This window comes from Diaphorina citri, unplaced genomic scaffold, assembly GCF_000475195.1.
Source record: "Diaphorina citri unplaced genomic scaffold, Diaci psyllid genome assembly version 1.1 scaffold1010, whole genome shotgun sequence".
Lineage (NCBI taxonomy): Eukaryota > Metazoa > Arthropoda > Insecta > Hemiptera > Psyllidae > Diaphorina > Diaphorina citri.
In genome coordinates, this window is record NW_007378440.1 from 241,776 (window position 1) to 253,791 (window position 12,016).

Consider the following 12,016-nt stretch of genomic DNA (forward strand, 5'->3'; position numbering starts at 1 on the left):
ATTCCGATTGAAAACCTCCCCATGTCATTGGATATTTAGAAAACAGCGTATTTGAATTAATTTTGTTTATTAGGGGGGAAAACAACAAAACAAAACGAAATTCCAATAGTTTCCTTCCTCGTTCACCTACTCTCCCCTCCTCCTCCTCTTCCTCTCGCCTTATCTCGGAAGTTTGGAATATTGCTTCCTTCAGACCCCGACTTAGTCCTTCAGAACATTAATAAAATATGCAATAAATTCTGCCTATTAGAGCTATGTATATTGTCTTTGATATGATTGTGAGTATTGTGACTTGTCTGCAGGTTGCTGATTTAGATACTGCATTGACCTAACTAATACACAAACCTACACAATCTGGACATCTAATAATAACAACTAACCTACCTAATTGACCCTTATACCTATGTACAAAAGTATTGGACCTTCCCTAACATAGTCATTAATTTGATTGTTAATTTTTTTTATCCCATTTTTATATCAGCTATCTTCATCTTCATTTCTCTATATATTCTTTTTCTTTCTTTCATTTCTCTATATCTTCTCTTTCCCTCTCTCTTTCCTATTCAAAAACCACAGCAATGTCGTTATCATAAAGAGCAATTTAGCAGCTGTGATAAAAAAAAAGTTATATGGAAAAAATTAGATTTAGCACAAAATTTTCTTGCGAAGGTTTTTCTTTCCTTCTCCTTCTCCGTCTTCTTCTTCCTCCTCTTCTTCCCCTTATTTCTTCTTCCTCATCTCCCTCTTCTTCTCTTCTTCTTCCTCATCTTCTTCTTCTTCATATTCTTCCACTACAATAGTGAAAGCTGTGAAAGTTTGCAGTTTAGTTTCAGCATGTTCTGCTCCAAAATGGCCGTTTTTTAAAGGGGTTATTTATAACGTTTTCTCCCCGCGAAAAGAAGTCAAAAAATCGAGTTTTGAGTAAAAAGATTTTTGAAGTTTTTGATTCACGGTGAAAAGTATTGGAAGGATTTCACAAAAAAGAGATACCTACTCTAGGTAGTAGATAATATCTTTTTGAAAAAAAAAAATAAAAAAAAATAGATGCATATCAACGAAACAAGATTCTGTTGAGACTTGGAATCGAACACCAGTCTCTTCGGATTACGAGTCAAAGGGTCTAAACTACTGGAGGCTTATTTATGCAATGCATTCGACACTATCAACTCAATGAATATTCAAAAGGCTTCCAACCTCGAACCTATTGTCCCGTGCGACTTTGTCAAGATAGGTAATTAGTCTGTAGATTATATCATCTTAAAGTCTAGGCTAGAAGGAGAGCCTTTAACCATATCTATTTACCCAGGGTGTCCCATAGGGATCTGTATTATCTCCTTAGATAGTTTCTGTCATTGCATGGGGACTTCTAGGAGTATTTGAATTACCTCTTTACGTTTTACATTTGATTTTGCATAGAGATGAGATTCCGTTTGACGTTGTCTTTTCTTTGACTGTGGCTTGGAATAGTTGAATCCTTAAGCAGCGCAGCTTCTACAATACGGTCGATTGACATCGCATCGCCTGTATCCACTATGAACTTTTTTTTTACCACTAAAATCCTTTGATCTAAATACTACATGGGTTCCAGTAAATGCCTATCGACTGCACCTATACACGCAGTTTTTCCTCTAAATTTGCAATTTTGCAAAGCAGTGAGATTTCGTAAATTTCGTTTGACATTGTCAATTAGGTACTTGAAATTGAAATTCTTGATTCCTTTTACCAAGGAGTCTTCTAAGACCAGTAGCTCTCAAGACTAGGTAGGAAAAGGAGAAACCGCCGAGAAAGAGAAGAAAGCAAAAGATAGCGGTAGATAAGGACAAGCACAAAGAAAAGGAGGAGGAGGAGAGAGGGAAGCAGAAAAAAATCAATGATTGACTTAATGAAGACTAATTAAGATATAATAAAGAGGTTTGTATTGGAATTTGATGGAGAGGAATAGTGTACCAAGGATGTTAATTTGTACTATACCTATTTATTAGTTATGTTTATTATGTGGGTTTCAATGTTATGTAGTTTTAATAGGTTCTACATAGGTACCTAGTTATGATGATTATTATTACTATGTTTTAATGTTATGTAGGTGTATGGTGTACTAGGTCAGATTTTGTTATTTCTGCATGCTTTCAATTTCTGTAGTTGCAATTTTTGCGTCAGTAATAGGCTGTGATTTGTGCGGGTTTTGTTCTGAACAGTTTTTTTTTTCATATTCCATTAATTTTACTACTGTAAATAAATGATTCCTAAACACATAATAATTTAGCTTTGCTTTAGTAATAGAAAGTAAAAAACTGTATCTAACAGGGTATGAAAAATATGTACCTATTAAAATGTCAATAGAATTACAAATAAAAAATTATTACTAGCTACCAGTGTATTTGTTGTCAAATTAATTATTATTTATATCAACCTACATATTATGATGTACAAATGTAGGTATTATGTACCTTTATTCAATTACACCAGAAATCTAATATGAAAAGCACACCTATTTCCCCTGATGAAGAAAAATACAAAATGAACAGACAGACGACAACCTACATATGTACATAATTTTAAGTAAACAAATTGTACATATAAATCTATATAATTTTGCTCCTACTAATGTTAATTAAGCTGTGTTCTAATGTAAAACAAATTTTAATTAGTAAATTAAAAGCTTTTATCAATTTCACATGGTTTTGACGGTAGGTAATAATAATAAATAAAATTATTAATTTTGAGCCTAAAGTAATACACATAATACCTATTGTACAAGACTGGCAAAAACCATACCTAGGGGTAGCTTCTACTATGGAGAATATAAATTATTACCTACATTTCCTTTAGCATTGAAATTTATTATACATATAGTAAAATAATTTTGTGTAAAAAAAGTAAAATTTCAAATATCCATATTATTAAACAAAAACAATTGTGTTCATTTTCTATGGTTTGAAACAAAATAATAATTTTATTAATTAGACTGCTAGAGGGATAACAACATATTTATTTATTTTTAATCTGGAGGTGGGGGTGTTATTCTACAGGATTATTCATCAGTAATTTAGTAATATCAAAAAATTCTGGATGCATTCAACCTTGACAGGACAATTTAAGAGTTGATGGAAAGATCCCAAGTCCACTGTACTAAACACTACACCACTGAGGTTGGTTACATTCACCCTGTAGCTATTTACTTATTTATTTATACATATACCTAGGTACTAGGTAGGTATATTATTACCCAACAGGCATAATATTCAATTTAATTAATACAAAATATCGAGAACACACAGGCACAGGAATACAGGATTTGCGTTCATTTTTATTTTATTTTATTATTATTATCAATATTATTGTTATTATTATTTTATTACAAAGCCATGGGAAAATAATTCATGTTTGTGTTTTTATTTTATAAAATTTATTGATAGGTACATGGGTATTTGGATATTTAAACCTATGGAAGACATACCTACCTAATTATTTTTACTTTCTATTACCCTTACGTATAGGGAACCTATACAAGGTAATGAGAAAGTATTGCAATCGGTCCAAATTTTCAAAATCGGGAAATGGGTGGAAATATCCGTTTTGGGGTCCCCTGATTCCAAAAAAGTGGTTTTTAGCCCATGGTCTGTACGTAACGTACGTACGTACGTACGTAACGTACGTACGTACGTAACGTACGTACGTACGTAACGTACGTACGTACGTAACGTACGTACGTACGTAACGTACGTACGTACGTAACGTACGTACGTACGTAACGTCATGTGAATAGTTAATCCCATGTGATTTTTCACGTGGAATCGAATGGTGCTACTTTTAGCACTCTCTGACTTACAGTTGAAAAGTTGCGGGTTCGATACTCCCCGGTGTCAACGAATTTCCCTTTTATTTGTGAACCATTAACAAGTAAGCATGTGAATAGTTGATCCCATGGGATTTTTCACGCCGAATCGAATGGTGCAACTTTTAGAACTGTCCGACTTACAGTTGAGAAGTTGTGGGTTCGATACTCCCCTGTGTCAACAAATTTCCCTTTTATTTGTGAACCATTGAGAATTAATCATGTGAATAGTTAATCCCATGTGATTTTTCACGTGGAATCGAATGGTGCTACTTTTAGCACTCTCTGACTTACAGTTGAAAAGTTGCGGGTTCGATACTCCCCGGTGTCAACGAATTTCCCTTTTATTTGTGAACCATTAACAAGTAAGCATTTGAATAGTTGATCCCATGGGATTTTTCACGCCGAATCGAATGGTGCAACTTTTAGAACTGTCCGACTTACAGTTGAGAAGTTGTGGGTTCGATACTCCCCTGTGTCAACAAATTTCTCTTTTATTTGTGAACCGTTACCAAATAAGCATGTGAATAGTTGATCCCATGTGATTTTTCACGTGGAATCGAATGGTGCTACTTTTAGCACTCTCTGACTTACAGTTGAGAAGTTTCGGGTTCGATACTCCCCTGTGTCAACAAATTTCCCTTTTATTTGTGAACCATTAACAAGTAAGCATGTGAATAGTTGATCCCATGGGATTTTTCACGCCGAATCGAATGGTGAAACTTTTAGAACTGTCCGACTTACAGTTGAGAAGTTTAATGTAATAGAAAGTCGTGTGATGTTCACACCAGATTTTTAAATAAAAGAATTGACTCTACTACATTACTTTCCTCCCTATTGAATAAGGAAAGTAAAAACTAAAACTATCTAACCTAACAATGATCATTTGGGGCTTTCTACTGACGTTTTATCTTCTGCTGATGTTCGATCCAGTTCATCACATTAGTAAGTTGTATCTTTTCTTTTTGTTTTATTATTATTATTATTATTATTATTATTATTATTATTATACCCACAGGCTGAGCTTTAGGGAGGGGGAAAAATACCAAGGTGGGAGGGGAAGTAGGGTACACCCTCGCCAAATTAGAGAATAATGTTGTTATGTTCTTTGTTTCAGTTTATTGCAAGCTAAGTCCTATCTGTACGACTTGCGAGTGAGTATTACATTTTATTTCTGTCATTGATCCAAATACCAACCACACGCAAAGTTGCTTAACATTAGTGATCCATTTGGAAATGATACATCCAACGTGCTACCGACATGCCATTGATACGTGCCAGCTACCTACCTTTATTTATTTTTTTTTGTTATTTACAAATAGGTATTAAGCTAAATTAAATAAAATATATATTTAAAGCTTTTAAAAGGTTTAACTCGACTGTATAACTCAAAGGTTTTTAGCCTCGATTTTAGTGTTAGGGGTTTCACCCTCCATTTGGCGCCAAATTACAGGCCTCCTCACTTTGACATCAAACAACCCGAGTGGGCCCGGGAAAAATCAACAGAACGCGATTATTCTAATATTGGCAACATACTACCTCGGTGGTGTAGTGGTCAAGGCGCTCGCCTGGTAAACAGGAGGGCGTGGGTTCAATCCCAGCCGAGGTATTGAATTTTATCCTCAATATAATTTGAGAATTTGACCACAATAATAGTAGTAGCCTACTGCTGGAGTAAAGGGACTTTTCAGTCCTATGCGAGCAGTATAAATAAGCACTATTATTATTACTACTACTACCTAACCTCTTCTGGACTTTCAACTTAAAGCAACGAGTGTCCATGATAAAGTAAGTTTATGTTCGAAAAGGTACAACCAAGATAAAAATATTCTTGTTTTTTTTTTTCAGATTTCGTAGAGGCGGCAACACTGGGATTGTCCCAAAAACGAGAAGAAACAGCACTGAACTTCACTACTAAACTGTACATGAGCTCTAGGTAAGATACAACATGGAAGCCTAGAAATCTAGAAAATAATGGAAAAAAAGTGTGATAACCAATTGCCCTGGTCATTGATCCACATACCAACCACACGCAAAGTTGCTTAACATTAGTGATCCATTTGGAAATGATACATCCAACGTGCTACCGACATGCCATTGATACGTGGCGCGGGCGGTTTATTTTTGATGAGCCTGACATTTGTATGAACGCCGTGAAACTATTTGAGTATGCAATGTGCCACAGATCAGTGTATTAGTGGAGATGTCTGATTGACCAAAAGGTAACCTGGTAGAAACTCCATTACATTTTGAACATAGCAATCTGTATTGTTTGCACTAGAAATTTAAAATTTTTATGGTGTTCTGACTTTCAAATTTTTGTTCCTTTTGGCGTGACTTCTAATATTATTAGGTCTACATAGGTACCTAATATTTGGAGAAATACTAAATAGGACAGTCTTGAGGGATTTATCAAATGAGTAGTTACCTAGTTTACCGAGTTTATTTTCATTATTATTTAACGTTGAACGTGGCGCGGGCGGTTTAGTTTTCATGAGCCTGACATTTGTATGAACGCCGTGAAACTATTTGAGTATGCAATGTGCCACAGATCGGTGTATTAGTGGAGATGTCTGATTCACCAAAAGGTAACCTGGTAGAAACTCCATTACTTTTTGCACATACCAATCTGTAATGTTTGCACTAGAAATTTGAAATTTTTATGATGTTCTGACTTTCAACTTTTTGTTCCTTTTGGTGTGACTTCTAATATTATTAGGTCTACATACCTAATATTTGGATAAATACTAAATAGGACAGTCTTGAGGGATTTATCAAATGAGTAGTTACCTAGTTTACCGAGTTTATTTTCATTATTATTTAACGTTGAAAAAGGATATTAATGTCATGTATTGCGTTCTATCTTCTGAAGAACAAACAAACGTACCTAAAAACAAACATTTAATTTCACAGAATAGAATACTTTGTAGTTTGTTTTGTACTGATTCCGAAGAGACCGCTTGTTCTTTGTTCTTAGCTTCTTCGGGAAAAAGTCCTGTGAGTGATATGAACAAATATGTACTGGGGTAATATCCAACACCCAACAGAATACGAGTATTATACAAAAAATAAGTTCTTTATTTCATTTTTCATTTAGTTATAATCAACCTTCAGATAATTTATAAGGTAATTAATTATAAAAATGCCTTCAACACAGAGTCATGAATTTTTTAATTGTTAGTACCTACCTAGACAAGATAAAATCCAAATTTACGTTACTCACAGTCTATTTCATATTTCAGAGCATGAAGAGGTTAGAGTCATAAGGATAAACTTTTGCGCCACCGGCATATGGTAGATACCTAAAACGTTGTAGAGAGATAAACAATACACATATACATACAAAATATGTTCTATACAATATTGTATGTCGTTCTAGTTTGTGTTACGTAATTGAAATTGTACAACAACACCCGGCAGCAATTTATTGTCCTCTGCTGTTTCATCCTTGCTGTTTTTATTATCACAAAGATATTATTTATTACATGTGCGAGTGTTATTGTCTACACTTTTATAGGGTGGATGGTAATGGACAACGGGAAAAATTTGAAACATGTACCATGTGCCAGCTTAGTTAGCAGTCCAATATTCCAGTCTAACTTCCAGATCAAAGTTGAGATCAGTTTCATGGATTCGCGAGCCTAGTTATCTTGTAAGGTAGTGCGTCTGCCTTGCAAGCGCTAGTTCGATTCCCGCCCGGGGCGGATTTTATTCTAAACAGATAAGGTTCGTTCTCGGAATGGCCAGGTTTCTCCTGCCCTGTCATCTTTCTCTCTTCGCTTTCGGAACGATAAGACCTTAGCACTTACAGTTCCCTCTAACGAACCTAGGTATTTACTTATTCAAATTTAGTTGAGTGTACCCTGTATAGACTCATTTTCGAGTTTCAAGTGGACCACTCGGTAGATTTTTTAAATTTAATTAAAATTAGACCAATTTTCTGCCTGCCTGCCCCCCCATTCTCTCTCTCTCTCTCTCTCTCTTATAGAGGTGCCTTTTGCCTTCGGTGTCGATTTCAGTTCATTTAGTATCATTTAATTTTATCATCAGTTCATTTATTTTATTTCATTATGGTTTGTTTGGGGGCATTGATGATCAAGTGAAACGTATGTTATTAGATATTCCTTTTGAGTTCCTTTTTCCCTGCTCTTTTTTCTTCTTTCCCCCCCATTCAGTTTTTTTTTTTTTTTTTTAGCCAATGAATAACAAGAGAGAGAGAGAGAGAGAGAGAGAGAGAGAGAGAGAAGAGGAGGGAGAGAGAGATTTGAAACTTGATAAATTGAAAAACGATACGAATGAGAAAACAACAGAGGAGAAAAAGGGAGAGACATATAGAGAGACAGGGAGACACAAAGAGAGAGGATGAGAAAGAGGAACGAAAGGAGAGGAAGATAGAATGAGGTAGATTGAAAGAGAGAGGGGGAGAGGAGGAGAGACGGAAGAAAAGGACAGAGGAGAAACAAGGAGAGCGAGGGACAAATAAAGTGATAGAGGAAGATAGAGAGATGGTGGGAAAGAAAGAACGGGAATAGGGAGTTAGAGAGAGGAAGAGAAAAAGGAAGGAGGGGGAAATTGGGAGAGGGAGAGAATGATAGAGAGGGAAATAAAGAGGAAAGAGAAAGAAATACTGAATTATATGACGCACTGAGCCTCTTCATATTAAAATTGCTCTCTCTCTCTCCCTCTCCCTCTCTCTCTATCCCTCCCTCTTTCTCTCCCTCCCTCTCTCTCTTTCTCTCTCTCTGTTTCCCTCCCTCTCTCTCTGTTTCTCTTTCATTCCTCTCTTTCTCTCTCTCTCTGTTTCCCTCTCTCTCTCTCTCTCTCTTTCTTCTCCCTTTTCCTCTTTTCATCCCACTTCTTCCTTCTCTGTTATTCTATCTTTTATTACTAACCATTTTATTTTCTACTTTCTTATGAACATTGTCTTTCTCTGTCTCTTTCCCTCTCTATCTCCCTCTCTCTTCCACTTACACACTCATACTTCCTTGTTTCTACTAGGTCTAGAAGTCTTTAATAAGGAATTTTATTTAAGTTATTAAAGTTTTCTTGAAGTCTGTTTCTTTAATAAAGGATCTTTAACTTTGTTATTTAATTCTTTATCAATCACAATAGATCTCTCTCTCTCTCCTCTCTCTCTCTCTGTCTCTCTCTCTCTCTCTTGCTCTTTCTCTCCAAGGAACCTAAGTTTTATGATGGATCGGCTCCACATGTGCCTTCCAAACAGATGTTGAATTAAAACATTAAAACAAATGCTAAATCAAAATGCCTGGAAGTGAAAACTTAAATGAGTGATGTGAAATTGTGAAACAAAATAGAAGTAATAATTGCCAGCCTAGTGAGCTTGGAGGGGAGGGCGTCTGCTTTGTAATAGATCAGTTGCGCTTACTTGGGTGATGTTTCAAAGTCACAGAGCAGGAAAAATGAGGACCAACGGAATTTTTCTTTTTCTTCTATCTCCTTCTTCTTCATCATCATTTTCTTCTTCTCCTTTTTATTTTTCTTCTTCTCCTTCTTTTTCTTCTCCTCCTCTTTCTCCTTCCTCCTTTTTTTCTAGCTCTTCTTTTTTTTCTGTCTCCTCTCTTCTTCTTCCCCTTCTATTCTGCCGCGGGTCTTTTGTCTCTCCTTCTCCCTCTCTCTATGTCGCGTTTTTTCCGCTTTCCAAAAAATTATATTTAATGAAATATGAAACCGAGATGAGTAACAACTTAGCCCGCGGTGATACGTACTTGCCATTCCGCTTTCCAAAAAATTATATTTAATGAAATATGAAACCGAGATGAGTAACAACTTAGCCCGCGGTGATACGTACTTGCCATACAGGGTGGAACTGTGCTTTATACAAACCCTGTATGTGGCTGATGTAATTAGCCAGCCTAGTTAGCTTGGAGGGTAGCACTTCTGCCTTGTAAGCGCTAGGTCGCGGCTTAGATTCCCGCCCGGGGCGGATTTCATTCTGAACAGATAAGGTACCTACGTTTTAAAAAAGCCTGGCTTCTATCCTGTCTTCCTTCTCTCTTCAATTTCGGAATGATGAGGCCTTAGCAGTTACAGTTCCCTTTATATTCTTCTTCTTATTATTCTTATTCTTCTTCTTTTTCTTTTTCTTCGCCTTTTCCCGTGTACAGACGGGCTCGGCGTTTTTCGTCAGCCTCTCAATCAACCCTAACTAGGGTGATTGCTTCGGCAGCTCTGGTTCTATTGTCTATTTCCCCAGATAAATCCTTCATATACGTATACAATATTTATGTACAGTAGAGCCTCGATTATTTCAACTAATTGGGACCGGGGGTAGTTGAAATGATCACTTTCTATTATCTTTTCCTCTGATAAGAGGATATTCTTTGAAAGATAGAAAAAAAGAACGGATTTTGGAGTTGAAATAATAGAGTCATCTCTCTATTATTTCAACTCCAAAATCCGTTTAATAGAGTCATCTCTCTATTCCTATTCAAAAACCACAGCAATGTCGTTATCATAAAGAGCAATTTAGCAGCTGTGATAAAAAAAGTTACATGGGAAAAATTAGATTTAGCACAAAATTTTCTTGCGAAGGTTTTTTCTTTCCTTCTCCGTCTTCTTCTTCCTCCTCTCCTCCCCCTTCTTATTTCTTCTTCCTCATCTCCCTCTTCTTCTTCATCCTCTTCTTCATATTCTTTCACTACAATAGTGAAAGCTGCGAAAGTTTGCAGTTTAGTTTCAGCATGATCTGCTCTAAAATGGCCGTTTTTTAAAGGGCTTATTACGTTTTCTCCCCGCGAAAAGAAGTCAAAAAATCGAGTTTTGAGTAAAAAGATTTTTGAAGTTTTTGATTCACGGTGAAAAGTATTGGTATTTTATTAAGGTACGCCAGACGCCAGAATCCCGTCCGGGGCGGATTTTATCCTAAACGCATGAGGTTCGTTCTCGGAACGGCTGGCTGAGAAGAAGAAGAAGAAGAAGGGAAACCAGGAGAAAGAAAGGAGGGAAGAAATAATAAAAGGAACGGAAAAACAAGAACTAGCAGAAAAACGAGAACAAGGAAACAAAAGAAGGAGAAATTTATAAAGGAAAAAAGGACAAAGAAGAGAAAGAGGAGGAGAAAATAAAGAAGCAATAAAGAATAATACAATAAAGTTGACTGAAAAACGAATACAATGGTTATAAAATAAAAATACAAAAAGAAAAATACCCTTGGAGGTGCCATAAAAAAAAACTTTTCTAAATGTCCTTAGCCAATGAATAACAAGAGACTAAGAGAGAGAGAGAGAGAGAGAGAGAGAGAGAGAGAGAGAGAGAGAGAGAGAGAGAGAGAGAGAGAGAGAGAAGGGAGAGAGAGATTTGAAACTTGATAAATTGAAAAACGATACGAATGAGAAAACTACAGAGGAGAAAAAGGGAGAAACATAGAGAGACAGGGAGACACAAAGAGAGAGGATGAGAAAGAGGAACGAAAGGAGAGGAAGATAGAATGAGATAGATTGAAAGAGAGAGGGGGAGAGGAGGAAAGACGGACGAAAAGGACAGAGGAGAAACAAGGAGAGCGAGGGACAAATAAAGTGATAGAGGGAGATAGAGAGATGGTGGGAAAGAAAGAACGGGAATAGGGAGTTAGAGAGAGGAAGAGAAAAAGGAAGGAGGGGGAAATTGGGAGAGGGAGAGAATGATAGAGAGGGAGATAAAGAGGAAAGAGAAAGAAATACTGAATTATATGACGCACTGAGCCTCTTCATATTAAAATTGCTCTCTCTCTCTCTCCCTCCCTCTCTCTCTTTTTCTCTCTCTCTCTGTTTCTCTTTCATTCCTCTCTTTCTCTCTCTCTGTTTCCCTCTCTCTCTCTCTCTCTCTCTCTCTCTCTCTCTCTCTCTCTCTCTTTCTTCTCCCTTTTCCTCTTTCCATCCCACTTCTTCCTTCTCTGTTATTCTATCTTTTATTACTAACCACTTTATTTTCTACTTTCCTATGAACATTGTCTTTCTCTGTCTCTTTCCCTCTCCATCTCCCTCTCTCTTCCACTTACACACTCATACTTCCTTGTTTCTACTAGGTCTAGATGTCTTTGATAAGGAATTTAAGTTATTAAAGTTTTCTTGTAGTCTGTTTCTTTATAAAGGATCTTTAACTTTATTATTTAATTCTTTATCAATCACAATAGATCTCTCTCCTTCTCTCTCTCTCTCTCTCTCTCTCTCTCTCTCTCTCTCT